This window comes from Pseudophryne corroboree, chromosome 1, assembly GCF_028390025.1.
Source record: "Pseudophryne corroboree isolate aPseCor3 chromosome 1, aPseCor3.hap2, whole genome shotgun sequence".
Lineage (NCBI taxonomy): Eukaryota > Metazoa > Chordata > Amphibia > Anura > Myobatrachidae > Pseudophryne > Pseudophryne corroboree.
The window spans coordinates 515,592,544-515,604,637 of NC_086444.1; the positions used below are offsets into that span (position 1 = coordinate 515,592,544).

The window sequence follows — 12,094 nt, forward strand, 5'->3', positions numbered from 1 at the left end:
ATACTATCCCCAATAAATAACTACATACATCACCCCAGCAGGATCACTGCGGCTGCCTGCAGTAGTCACTGATCACTGACAGTCCACACAGCCCATGTGCAGAGTAACCTCTTCTTCCTGTGTGTACAGCTGGCAAATGCTTCCTCCTGCAACACGGACTGCAATCTGCCACATACTGTAGATGTGAAATGAAATAACCTACTAATAATACGTGCTGTGCACTGCAGTTGTCTCTGCATTAAATGAACAACTCACGCTGTGATTGCCCATGTTGGCTCTCTAGGTTAATAATAGAACAACAATAAAGAGTGTATATTGAGTTTCTGCCTTATGTGATTTTTAGAATTTCATTTTAATTTTTAGAAGTTAGTTTATACTGGTGGCAATACTTTGATTCTGAAATTGTATTGCAAATAAACGTTTGTGCATATTGACTTTGTCACTGTACTTCTAATTCCTGGAGACTTAGAGGTCTATTTACTAAGCGTTGGGGGTCTGTATATCATTGATCGCATTTGCAATGCAATCTGAGCATGATATTAGCGCCTAGGTATGCATTGCAACATTCGATTGTACCAGGCCAATGTATTATACAGCACCCACAGAGAGAGCAGCTCCAAAACCTGTGGGAGCTCTATAATACATTGGCCCGGTATAAAAGCGCTAGGGCAGCAATTCGATCTGGGCACCATATTAGCGCCAAGGATCACATTGCAATATGCAGTTGTACCGAGCCAATGTATTACACAGTATCCGCTGGTTGCGAAGCCCGTCCCTGCAATGTGCTTAGTGTGGAAGCGGGACTACTGCACATCAGTGACGTGCCGTGAGGTGAGGCAGAGCCTTTCCTGTCATACTAATGTTTGCACTAGACTTTTGTCTGTATAAAGTATATGAAAAATACAAAGAATATGCTAGAAAGATCTTCTTTGTATTATTGTAGTCATTTTTATAGTCAAAACTGTGGAGTAAAAAGTCTATGGCAGGTGAGGCAGTGCCTACCTTGTCCACACATCTCTGATCAAAACTCACCAAAATTCCGCAGTATGTACTACTGCACCTGTGTATATTGCCCACATGCACCATTTGGCTCATATATTGTGTGTAGTATACATCTGGCTCTGGTACTAGCCAGTGTCTCCTCAGCTATTTACCTCACCGCACGTCCCTGCTGCACATACACGCTCCCGCTGATGACGGTAGCTGTGCCAATATGGCAGCATCACATCCCTCATAGAAACCTATGCGATTGCAGCTGCCGGCGGGAATGGAAGATCGCAGCAGGTATTGGAGATATCTGCTGCGGTCCCTTCTACATGCATTTAGGCGATACTAACCTCTGAACATGTGTGTTTTCAGGAAACAGTACTCAAATATTATGTTTGATTAATGGGACCCCTGGAGAGAGATAAAGTAGAGAGAGAGAAAGTAGAAACCAAACAGCTCCTATCATTCTTCAAGCCTGTAACATGACAGTTAGGAGCTGATTGGCTAGTACTTAATTTCTCTCCACTTTATCTTATACTTACCTACACTCCCGGAATGATCAGGAGGTTTCCGAAAATCAGTTGGCCCTCCCGGCACCCTGGAAGAACAGGCGAGTCTCCCAATTTTCTAGGTCCCCTCCTGCCCGCCCACCCACTTAGTGAGTAAAGTGGGCGGTGCGGGCAGTCGATTACGCGATTCTCGCTGAATCGCATCATAATAGCCACGCCCCCTGCAGTATAATGCCGGTAATATGGCATTACAGAGCGGGGGGTATAGCTACATTTACGCAATTGCGGTAACCACACCTCCATTCCGCCTCCACTACACCACAGGTACGCGACATAGCTCCACCCCACCACACTGCTGAGCCAACCGGAGAGAGCAGCCAGGATGTCGGCAATTATGCTCTATCTCTCTCCAAGCTTAGTAAATAGGCCGCTGTATGTACGGCTCTTGTCTGTACAAGAAGGCAAAATATGACATAGTTTAAATACCATACTGTACTTCCCAACGTGAATCATTGTACCCACGTACACAATGTTCTGCTTCTGTTTTTCTAAAACATTTTGCAAGAGATGAAGCGACTAGAGAAACTTATGTATTTTCTACATAAGTTATTTCAATTCAGTTCACTTAAATTCAGTTTGATTATCAATGGTAAATGAGAGCGGAAGACTTTGTCACAGAGGAAGTTTGTGTTGAGTATTGCAGCATACAGTTATTAGGGACCTACAGAAAGGCATTTCACTAGGTACAATACAGAACACAACAGCATACATTACACTTCCAGCAGCTGCCACTGTTATGTCACCACTTCCTTATGTCTCACTCTCAAGTGCTCACTGTGCTTCATAGTTTGTAAGCTTGTTTTGGCAGAACTTTATCACATGTTTTATTGTATAATTGTATGTAATCTGACTGCAACATGGTTTCTCTGATGGATTATATGTTGGCGTTTATTAATAAAGGGTGATGATATTAATCATGATAAAAAAAAGAATGACTTACTATAACAATTTGTGTGTGTCCTTCTTTGGCATTGTGAACTATTTTGAGGCATGGTATTTGATCATAAACCGTAGATGTCATATTTTACATGTACATAATTTATACAGCATAGCCTACACAATAAGAACACTTACCAAGATTTGTGTGCAACATACAAATATTTTAATGTGCACTTATTATCAGGTATAAAACCGCCAGAGACCAGTCTATTAAATTTTCCCTGCAAATCTGGAACAGCCGACAGACATTAATTACATTTGCAGTTTGGGTTCAATAGCTATATTGTACGTGTACACTATGAGGACCGTTAAATTAGAAGCAATGTATGTGCAATGTTAGCGATTTGCTGTTGTGACAGTGTTTGAACACTGACAATGGCACCCTATGTAGCCTCTACAGCAGGCATTTCCAACCACGGTCCTCAAGGCACACTAACAGTGCAGGTTTTGGTGCTATCCAAGCTTGAGCACAGGTGACTTAATTAGCACCTCAGTTATTTTGATTTAACCATCTGTGCTGCAGCCTGGATATCACTAAAACCTGCACTGTTAGTGTGCCTTGAGGACCGTGGTTGGGAATGCCTGCTCTACAGCCTCCATTTTATTAGCTCCATAGTTGTTCGCAGGATGCACAATGTAAGCCTACCATAGTATGTGATTTTTTTGCCCTGCAAATCACACCGGAATATGTGATGTCACATCACTTCTATTTGAATTCCCCCCTCTGTGATTGTGCCAGTATATCCTGCATCACACAAATCAGCTTAATACACTGAATGGTTCTGTAGATAAATTTCAAAGAAAAACTTCACCATACCTACCACTTGTTCTCCTCTGCCTGATACAATCCCCCCTCCTGCCCTTCAAAAAAACAAACAAAAAAACAAACAAAACGAGTTTTATGGTAAGAACTTACCTTTGTTAAAACTCTTTCTGCGAGGTACACTGGGCTCCACAAGGAATGGACAATGGGGGTGTAGAGTAGGATCTTGATCCGAGGCACCAACAGGCTCAAAGCTTTGACTGTTCCCAGAATGCATAGCGCCGCCTCCTATATCACCCCGCCTCCCTGCACAGGATCTCAGTTTTTAGTTAACCAGTCCAATGCAGTAGCAGGAAAAGAGACGACAACGGTTAGTAGCCACAACACCGCATACTCACGACAGGAGACGTGTCAGCGGCTAATGCCATACCAACCCAAAGAAGCTAAGTGCATCAGGGTGGACGCCTTCTTGAGCCCAGTGTACCTAGCAGAAAGAGTTTTAACAAAGGTAAGTTCTTACCATAAAACTCGTTTTCTGCTACGGGGTACACTGGGCTTCACAAGGAATGAACAATGGGGATGTCCTAAAGCAGTTCCTTATGGGAGGGGATGCACTGTAGTGGGCACAAGAACCCTGCGTCCAAAGGAAGCATCCTGGGAAGCGGCAGTATCGAAGGCATAGAACCTTATGAACTTGTTCACAGAGGACCACGTAGCCGCCTTGCACAATTGTTCAAGGGTCGCACAACGTTGGGCCGCCCAAGAAGGTCCAACAGACCGAGTAGAATGGGCCTTAATGTGATCAGGAGCAGAGAGACCAGCCTTCACATAAGCATGTGCAATCACCATTCTAATCCATCTGGCCAGAGTTTGCTTGTGAGCAGGCCAGCTCCGTTTGTGAAACCCATAAACAGCAAAAAGAGAATCAGATTTCCTAATAGGAGCAGTTCTCTTCACATAGATACGGAGAGCCCGTACCACATCTAAAGACCGCTCTTTGGGAGACAGATCAGGAGAAACAAGTGCCGGAACTACAATCTCCTGATTAAGGTGGAACGAAGAAACCACCTTAGGTCACGGTGAAATATCAGATATGGAGAACTACAGGACAAGGCACCCAAATCCGACACTCTTCTAGCTGAAGCAATAGCCAGCAGAAACACCACCTTAAGGGAAAGCCACTTAAGGTTAGCTGAACCAAGAGGTTCAAACAGAGTCTCTTGTAACGCCTCCAAAACCACCGACAAGTCCCAAGGAGCCACAGGCGGGACATAGGGAGGTTGGATACGCAACACGCCCTGAGTAAAGGTATGCACATCAGGTAAGATCGCAATTTTTCTCTGAAACCACACCGACAAGGCAGATATTTGAACCTTGAGGGAGGCCAGACGCAGGCCTAAGTCCAGGCCCTGCTGAAGAAAAGCCAACAACTTGGCTATACTAAACTTGGAAGCGTCATAATCGTTAGATGCGCACCAAACAAAGTTAGAATGCCAGACCAAATAGTAAATCCGAGCAGAAGCCGGTTTCCGGGCCCGCAACATAGTTTGAATGACCGCCTCAGAAAACCCTTTAGCCCTTAAGACGGAAGCTTCAAGAGCCACGTCGTCAAAGACAGCCGGGCTAGGTCCTGGTAGACATAGGGGCCCTGAACGAGGAGGTCTGGGCGTTGTGGAAGTAGAATTGGACGCTTTGATGATAGGCCTTGCAGGTCTGAGAACCAGTGCCGTCTGGGCCACGCTGGAGCTATGAGAAGCAGAGTTCCTTTTTCTTGTTTGAACTTCCGAATTACCCTGGGCAGGAGTGACACCGGAGGGAACACGTACGGCAGCCGAAACCTCCACGGTACCGCCAGCACATCCACGAATGCTGCTTGAGGATCCCTTGTCCTTGCTACGAAGACCGGAACCTTGTGATTGTGTCGAGACGCCATCAGATCTACGTCTGGAAGGCCCCACCTTTCCATTAGGAGTTGAAACACTTCTGGATGGAGGCCCCACTCGCCGGCATGCACGTCCTGACGACTGAGAAAGTCTGCTTCCCAGTTTAGGACTCCCGGAATGAATATTGCCGATATGGCCGGTAGATGGCGTTCTGCCCACTGTAGAATCCGTGAGACTTCCTTCATTGCTAGGCAGCTTCGAGTGCCGCCTTGATGATTTATGTAAGCCACTGTGGTGGCGTTGTCCGATTGTACTTGAACAGGACGGTTCTGAATTAAATGCTGGGCTAGGTTCAAGGCATTGAAGACCGCCCGCAACTCCAGAATATTGATCGAGAGGAGGGACTCCTCCTTGGTCCACCGCCCCTGAAGGGAGTGTTGCTCCAGCACCGCGCCCCAACCTCTTAGACTGGCATCTGTCGTCAACAGGGCCCAGTCGGAAATCTAGAACGGACGGCCCCTGCACAGTTGTTGGTCCCGGAGCCACCAGAGCAGCGACAGACGGACCTCCGGAGTCAATGAGATCATTTGAGACCTGATCCGGTGAGGCAGGCCGTCCCATTTGGCTAGAATCAGCCTCTGGAGAGGGCGAGAGTGAAATTGAGCGTACTCCACCATGTCGAATGCTGACACCATGAGGCCCAGCACTTGCATCACCGAATGTATAGACACTTGCGGACGAAATAGGAAGCAACGAATCCTGTCCTGAAGTTTCAGGACTTTCTCCTGAGACAGGAACAACCGCTGGTTGTGAGTGTCCAATAGTGCTCCCAGATGCACCATGCTCTGAGCAGGGATCATGGATGACTTCTTCCAGTTGATGAGCTACCCGTGGGCTTGCAGAAATCGGACCGTCACATCTAGATGACGCAGGAGAAGTTCTGGGGAATTTGCCAGGATTAACAAGTCGTCCAAATACGGCAGTATCCTGACCCCTTGACGGCGGAGTACCACCGTCATCACCGCCATGACTTTTGTAAAGACTCGCGGAGCCGTTGTTAAACCAAAAGGTAACGCCCGAAGCAGTTGCCAATCGCAAATCTCAGGTATTGCTGATGAGACACTGCTATAGGAATATGCAGGTAAGCATCCTGTATATCCAGGGAGACCATGAAGTCCTCAGGTTCCAAGGCCAGAACTATAGAGCGAAGGGTTTCCATCCGGAACTTGGAAACCTTCACAAACCTGTTCAATGCCTTAAGGTTGAGAATGGGCCGGGAGGACCCATTCGGTTTCGGGACTAGAAACAGCGGAGAATAGTACCCCCGGTCCCTCTGCGCAAGAGGCACCTGTACTACGACTCCTGTATCCAGGAGGGTCTGTACCACCGAATGTAGAGTGTTTGCCTTTGTCTTGTCCAACGGGACATCTGTCTGGCAAAATCGATGAGGGGGTCGGTTTTTGAAGGCTATGGCGTAACCTCGAGTGACGACTTCCCGTACCCAGGCATCTGAAGTGGTCTTCAACCATTCCTGGGTATACCCTAGAAGCCGGCCCCCCACCCTGGGATCCCCCAGAGGGAGGCCCGCCCCGTCATGCGGCAGGCTTATCTGTCTTGGAAGCTGGCTGACGGGCTGCCCAGGCTCTTTTGGGCTTAGGCTTACCGGGTTTGGAAGTGCGGGCCTGCTTGTTGTACGCCTGACCTTTTGCTTTACCTGAAGGACGAAAGGGGCGAAAGGAAGTACCTTTAGCCTTCGACACAGAAGGAGCAGTACTAGGCAGACAGGCAGTTTTGGCAGTAGCCAAATCAGCCACAATCTTATTTAAATCCTCCCCAAACAGAATATCTCCCTTAAAAGGGAGTACCTCCAGGGTTTTTCTAGAGTCCAGATCCACAGACCAGGATCTCAGCCACAATATCCGGCGAGCCAGGACTGACGTAGTAGAGGCCTTGGCTGCCAGGATACCGGCATCAGAAGCCGCCTCTTTAATATAACGAGAAGCTGTGACAATATAAGACAAGCATTGTCTAGCATGGCCAGAGGAGATTTCAGCATCTAACTCCAAGGCCCATGCGTCAATGGCCTCTGCAGCCCAAGTAGCTGCAATAGTAGGCCTTTGTGCAGCACCCGTGAGGGTGTAAATCGCTTTCAGACAACCCTCCACACGTTTATCCGTAGGCTCTTTTAGAGATGTGACGGTGGTGACCGGTAGAGCTGAGGAAACCACCATCCTAGCCACATGTGAGTCCACTGGAGGAGGCGTTTCCCAATTCTTATACAGCTCCGGCGCGAGGGGATAGCGAGCCAGCATCTTCTTTTGAGGCACAAACTTCGTACCCGGGTTTTCCCAGGGTTCCTGACGTATATCAATTAGGTGGTCAGAGTGAGGTAAAACCTGCTTAACCACCTTCTGACGCTTGAACCTATCTGGTTTCCTAAGAGGAACGGATGGCTCGGGATCATCCGTAATCTGTAAAATTAATTTAATAGCCTCCAAAAGATCAGGAACATCCACATGTGAACCACCGTCCCCATCAGCCGTATCTGAGTCAGAACCTTGGACGTAGGCGAGCGACGTAGGCGAGCGACGTAGGCGAGCGACGGTCAGACTTTTTAGTAGTCAGGGACTGGTTCAACTTCTTTATTTGAGCAGATAAATCGTCCGCCCACGGCGGGTTAGCTGCAGGGACCACAAACGGTTGACCCGGCATTGGGGGTCCCATAGGGGGTGTTAGTTTATGAACTAGCGTATGCAGAAGCGTGAAAAAAGCGGCCCACGGCAGGTCATTATTTGCCCCCGTTGCCACCGTCCCACTGGGGGGCAAAGAGCCCCCAGAACCAGAGCCCAAAGCTGCTATATTCTCCTCATAGGTATCTGCGGCTTCAGCAACATCGGCAGTGTGTTCAGCCCCAGAACCGTTACCCTCAAAAGCAGACATGATATATCTTGCAGTATCAGGTAACACAGTACAATTTGTCAGCAGCACAATACCTCTAGCCCAAACCCCTGCGCAGTGTAATCAGCACCAGCAGAGATAAAGGAGAGATATGGTGACTAAATCACAGAGAAAAATACGTAATACAGTATATCTTTGTGAAAATCCTATACAGGTTGAGTCTCCCTTATCCAAAATGCTTGGGACCAGAGGTATTTTGGATATGGGATTTTTCCGTATTTTGGAATTACTGCATACCATAATCAGATATCATGGTGATGGGACCTAAATCTAAGCACAGAATGTATTTATGTTTCATATACACCTTATACACACAGCTTGAAGGTCATTTTAACCAATATTTTTTATAACTTTGTGCAGTAAACAAAGTGTGTTTACATTCACACAATTCATTTATGTTTCATATACACCTTATACACACAGCCTGAAGGTCATTTAATACAATATTTTTAATAACTCTGTGTATTAAACAAAGTTTGTGTACATTGAGCCATCAAAAAACAAAGGTTTCACTATCTTACTCTCACTCAAAAAAGTCCGTATTTCAGAATATTCCGTATTTCGGAATATTTGGATATGGGATACTCAACCTGTATTAGATAAAACCTGACGCACCAAGCCCCCTCAGGTTATAGAATATAGGGATAGCAGGTTGAGTGAAAGACACGAAATGGACACCACTCAGCTATCAAATGCACACACAAATAGTCACAGTCTGTACAATGCAGAGGTTATTACTAACAATAATACTGCACTGGACTAGGTTACACAGTTATATAACAATAGATATAACAGTACACAGTAAGAACTGGATGTATATCACAGGGTAATTGTACTAGGAAACCCTGACTAAGTGTACTCTTTCTTAACTAACACTGACTAAAAAAGGCAGGTAGAATACTTAAGTGTCTTCTAAAGTCACAGCACTGACAACCAGGTGGCTTTACATAGGAGGATTTGCCGAAGCATTCCCAGGAACAGTGAGCTGAGGGATAATGGCGCCACAGACCTGCAAGGGAGTGAGGGAGAGACAGATATGCAGCTCCAGGGCGGGAACATTTGCAGAAAATGGCGCCCTGGGGCTGGGGGAAGGGCTTTAGGTCCAAGCTCTATCCCCCTGCTGACAAAACCACCGGGTACTGCGGGCTCTAATAAAACGGTTTATAGAGAAAACCTGACCTGTCCCGTGCCCTGGTGATCTAGTGGGATCGCCTGTACTGCTGCAGTGTCCACCACCAGCGCGCGGCCCGCCTCCCACTGACCGCGTCGGATCGCGATAAAGACCGGGTCCCGCAAGCGGGACCCACTTACCACCTGCCGAAGCGCGGCCACGCGATCCCGGAGAGCCCCCATCGTGTGTACCTGACAAGAAGAAAACCGGAGCCTCCTGCTGTAGTTACCCGGCAACCTGGGCTCGGGAGTGTACAGCGCCGCTGGGGAGAGCCGGAGCTGCAGCCGTGAATGTCCACTGACATGTAACACTGCTGCTGCCCTTGAAGTCTTCACTTTTTTCCTCAGAAAAAAAGCTCTTCTTAGGGCTGCCTGGAGCAGCCCCTCTGTTAAGTGCCTGCTACTGCAGCACCAACTACAAAACTGAGATCCTGTGCAGGGAGGCGGGGTGATATAGGAGGCGGCGCTATGCATTCTGGGAACAGTCAAAGCTTTGAGCCTGTTGGTGCCACGGATCAAGATCCTACTCTACACCCCCATTGTCCATTCCTTGTGGAGCCCAGTGTACTCCGCAGCAGAAATGTATTTAATGTATTTTATTCCTAATTCTTTAATGATTGATTCAGAACACAAATATATTTGATGTCACCTCTGTTATTCTAGAATAGCAGGAATACTTATGTTATTTTATTTTAATAAACAGACCACAAAATACATCCACTGCCCTAGCAGTAAGGCAATAGTTCTCGAACTAGAAAAATCACATGTCATGGCAGAAACACTTAGGGGTATATTTACTAAAGTGTGGGTTTTCAGATGTGGATATTTTGCACATAGCAACCAATCATAATATACTTTTTTATGAAGTACTTTCTAGCATATGATATCCAAAATCTGATTGGTTGCTATAGGCAACACTTCCATATCTGAAAACCTGCACTGTAGTAAATATACCACTTAGTCAATACTGAGCATCCTAAAGACAAATGTATCCTTCATCCACTTTTATGTGCACCGACCCAAGAGTTGGCCAGTGAAGATTAACAGGTTAACTCAGTCTTTACCAGGACTCACTGAACTAAGGATAAGCATCCTGATGAAAATGATTGCACCAGCGCAGTTATTACTTAATTTTATTGCCTTCCATTACCTTGTTATAGTGACTGTTATTTATGTTGTTATTTCAGTGCATTTGAACTATTGCATTATCAGGTTTTTTTTTGTGATTGTGTATATTCTTACATTAAGATACCTCCCAACTGTCCCGATTTTCGCGGGACAGTCACATTTTTTGGGGACAGTCCCGCTGTCCCACCCGCGGGCCGCAGTGTCCCGCGGTGGGGGGTGGGGGGGCAGTTGGGAGGCTCCGTCTCTCGCTGCCCTGCTTAGCAGAGCAGCGGTGAATAGACGCTGTGCGCATGCGCACAGCGTCTATTCAGTGCAGACAGAGGGAGATGGGGGCATGCCAGCGGCTCACAGAGCGCTGGGCATGCCCCCTCAGTGATGAAAATGGGGGCGTGGCTCACGATAGTGGGTCCTCCGCTAAGCCACGCCCCTTTTCCATAGGCAACTCCCCCTTTTCGGGAGCGCGCGCGGCTCCGCCACGCGTGTGTCCCTCTTGCCGACGGGACAAAGTTGGGAGGTATGCAATGCATTAAGGGTATTATAGCCACAGTGTGTGTGTTGCTGTAGGGCTTTTCAGTCACGTGCCAAGTATTCAAAGTACACTATAATAATGCACAAAGTTCCGATGTCCGGTACTTTGCGGATGTGCAGGACCCATTCTGCATGTGCGCAAACCGCTCCACCAACATTGGAAGCAGGGCGGCAGAAGACTGTCAATGATTGACAGTCTGCTACCGTTCAGAGGGCAGGGAGAGGACGGCGATGTTCGCTGTTAATGCAGATTATCCAAGACTGCATCTTCAGATGCAGCAGTGGATCACAGAAGACTGCAGTGGGTGTCTTTTTATTTAAGACGCCTCCTGCGTCCTTAAATTATTTTGCACAGCTGCTGCGTACAAAGATGCAGCAGCTGTCCCACCTTTAAATCAGACCCTACCTTCCTGTTACGTGCAGGGCCAGTTTAATAATGGGATGGTTGGGATTACAGCTCCAGGCCACCACATATAAACAGGCCCATCATCACGACAGCGTGATGATGATCAGCATGCCACAAATCAATTCTGGCTGGAGGGTGTGAATTACTGGCTGCGTTTATCCCTCCTTCAGGCGCACCTCTGGGACTCTCGGGTTCAGGCGCAGTGCGCCTGACAGGCACCTGTTAGAAAATCGTCATTAGCACCTAATTAACTCAATTCTTACGCTCTTAAAGTGATCAGTGACCTTCATTAGAATGTACAAAGAGATAAATCGTAGGTTTTACGGGCCATTTCAGCAGAAAATCTGAAGCAACAAAAAGAAAACACGAACATGAGTATAAGTTTGGGCGCAGTGTGCCTGAGAGACCACCCTGGACAAACCTACATATTTCCACTAAATATCCACAACCTTTGTAATTCTCATTCATAAAATGAGCAAAATAAACAATAGATGAAAATAAAAGGAAAAACGAACCTTAAAAAGTTGGAGGAGTTTCGGCGCAGTGTGTCTGAGAGGCCATGAGGGTCACTACTGCACTCCATGCAGGCGGCGGGAAAACTGACTAGGGGGGTTTCGAACAGCACCTAGAGATAAGAAGGTACTAGGAGGGGCAGGCCCCTGAGCCCCTTTGGGGTGGAGAGGGGAGCAAGAACTGCTTTGCGGCGCCTGACGGGCCAGCTGCGCCTGACTGAGGGTTAAACGTTGGTAACGGCACCCCATCT

General features: G+C 47.3%; 1 protein-coding gene across 1 annotated transcript in view; it reads right to left on the minus strand.

The window, feature by feature from the left end:
- Positions 1-180, minus strand: part of LOC134896596 (zinc-regulated GTPase metalloprotein activator 1-like) — a 227,316-nt gene extending 227,136 nt beyond the window's left edge. Inside the window, exon 1 of the mRNA XM_063913930.1 lies at positions 29-180. The gene's annotated coding sequence lies outside the window, so the exon portion shown is untranslated. The remainder of the gene's footprint in view (positions 1-28) is intronic.
- Between the last annotated feature and the right edge of the window lie 11,914 nt (positions 181-12,094).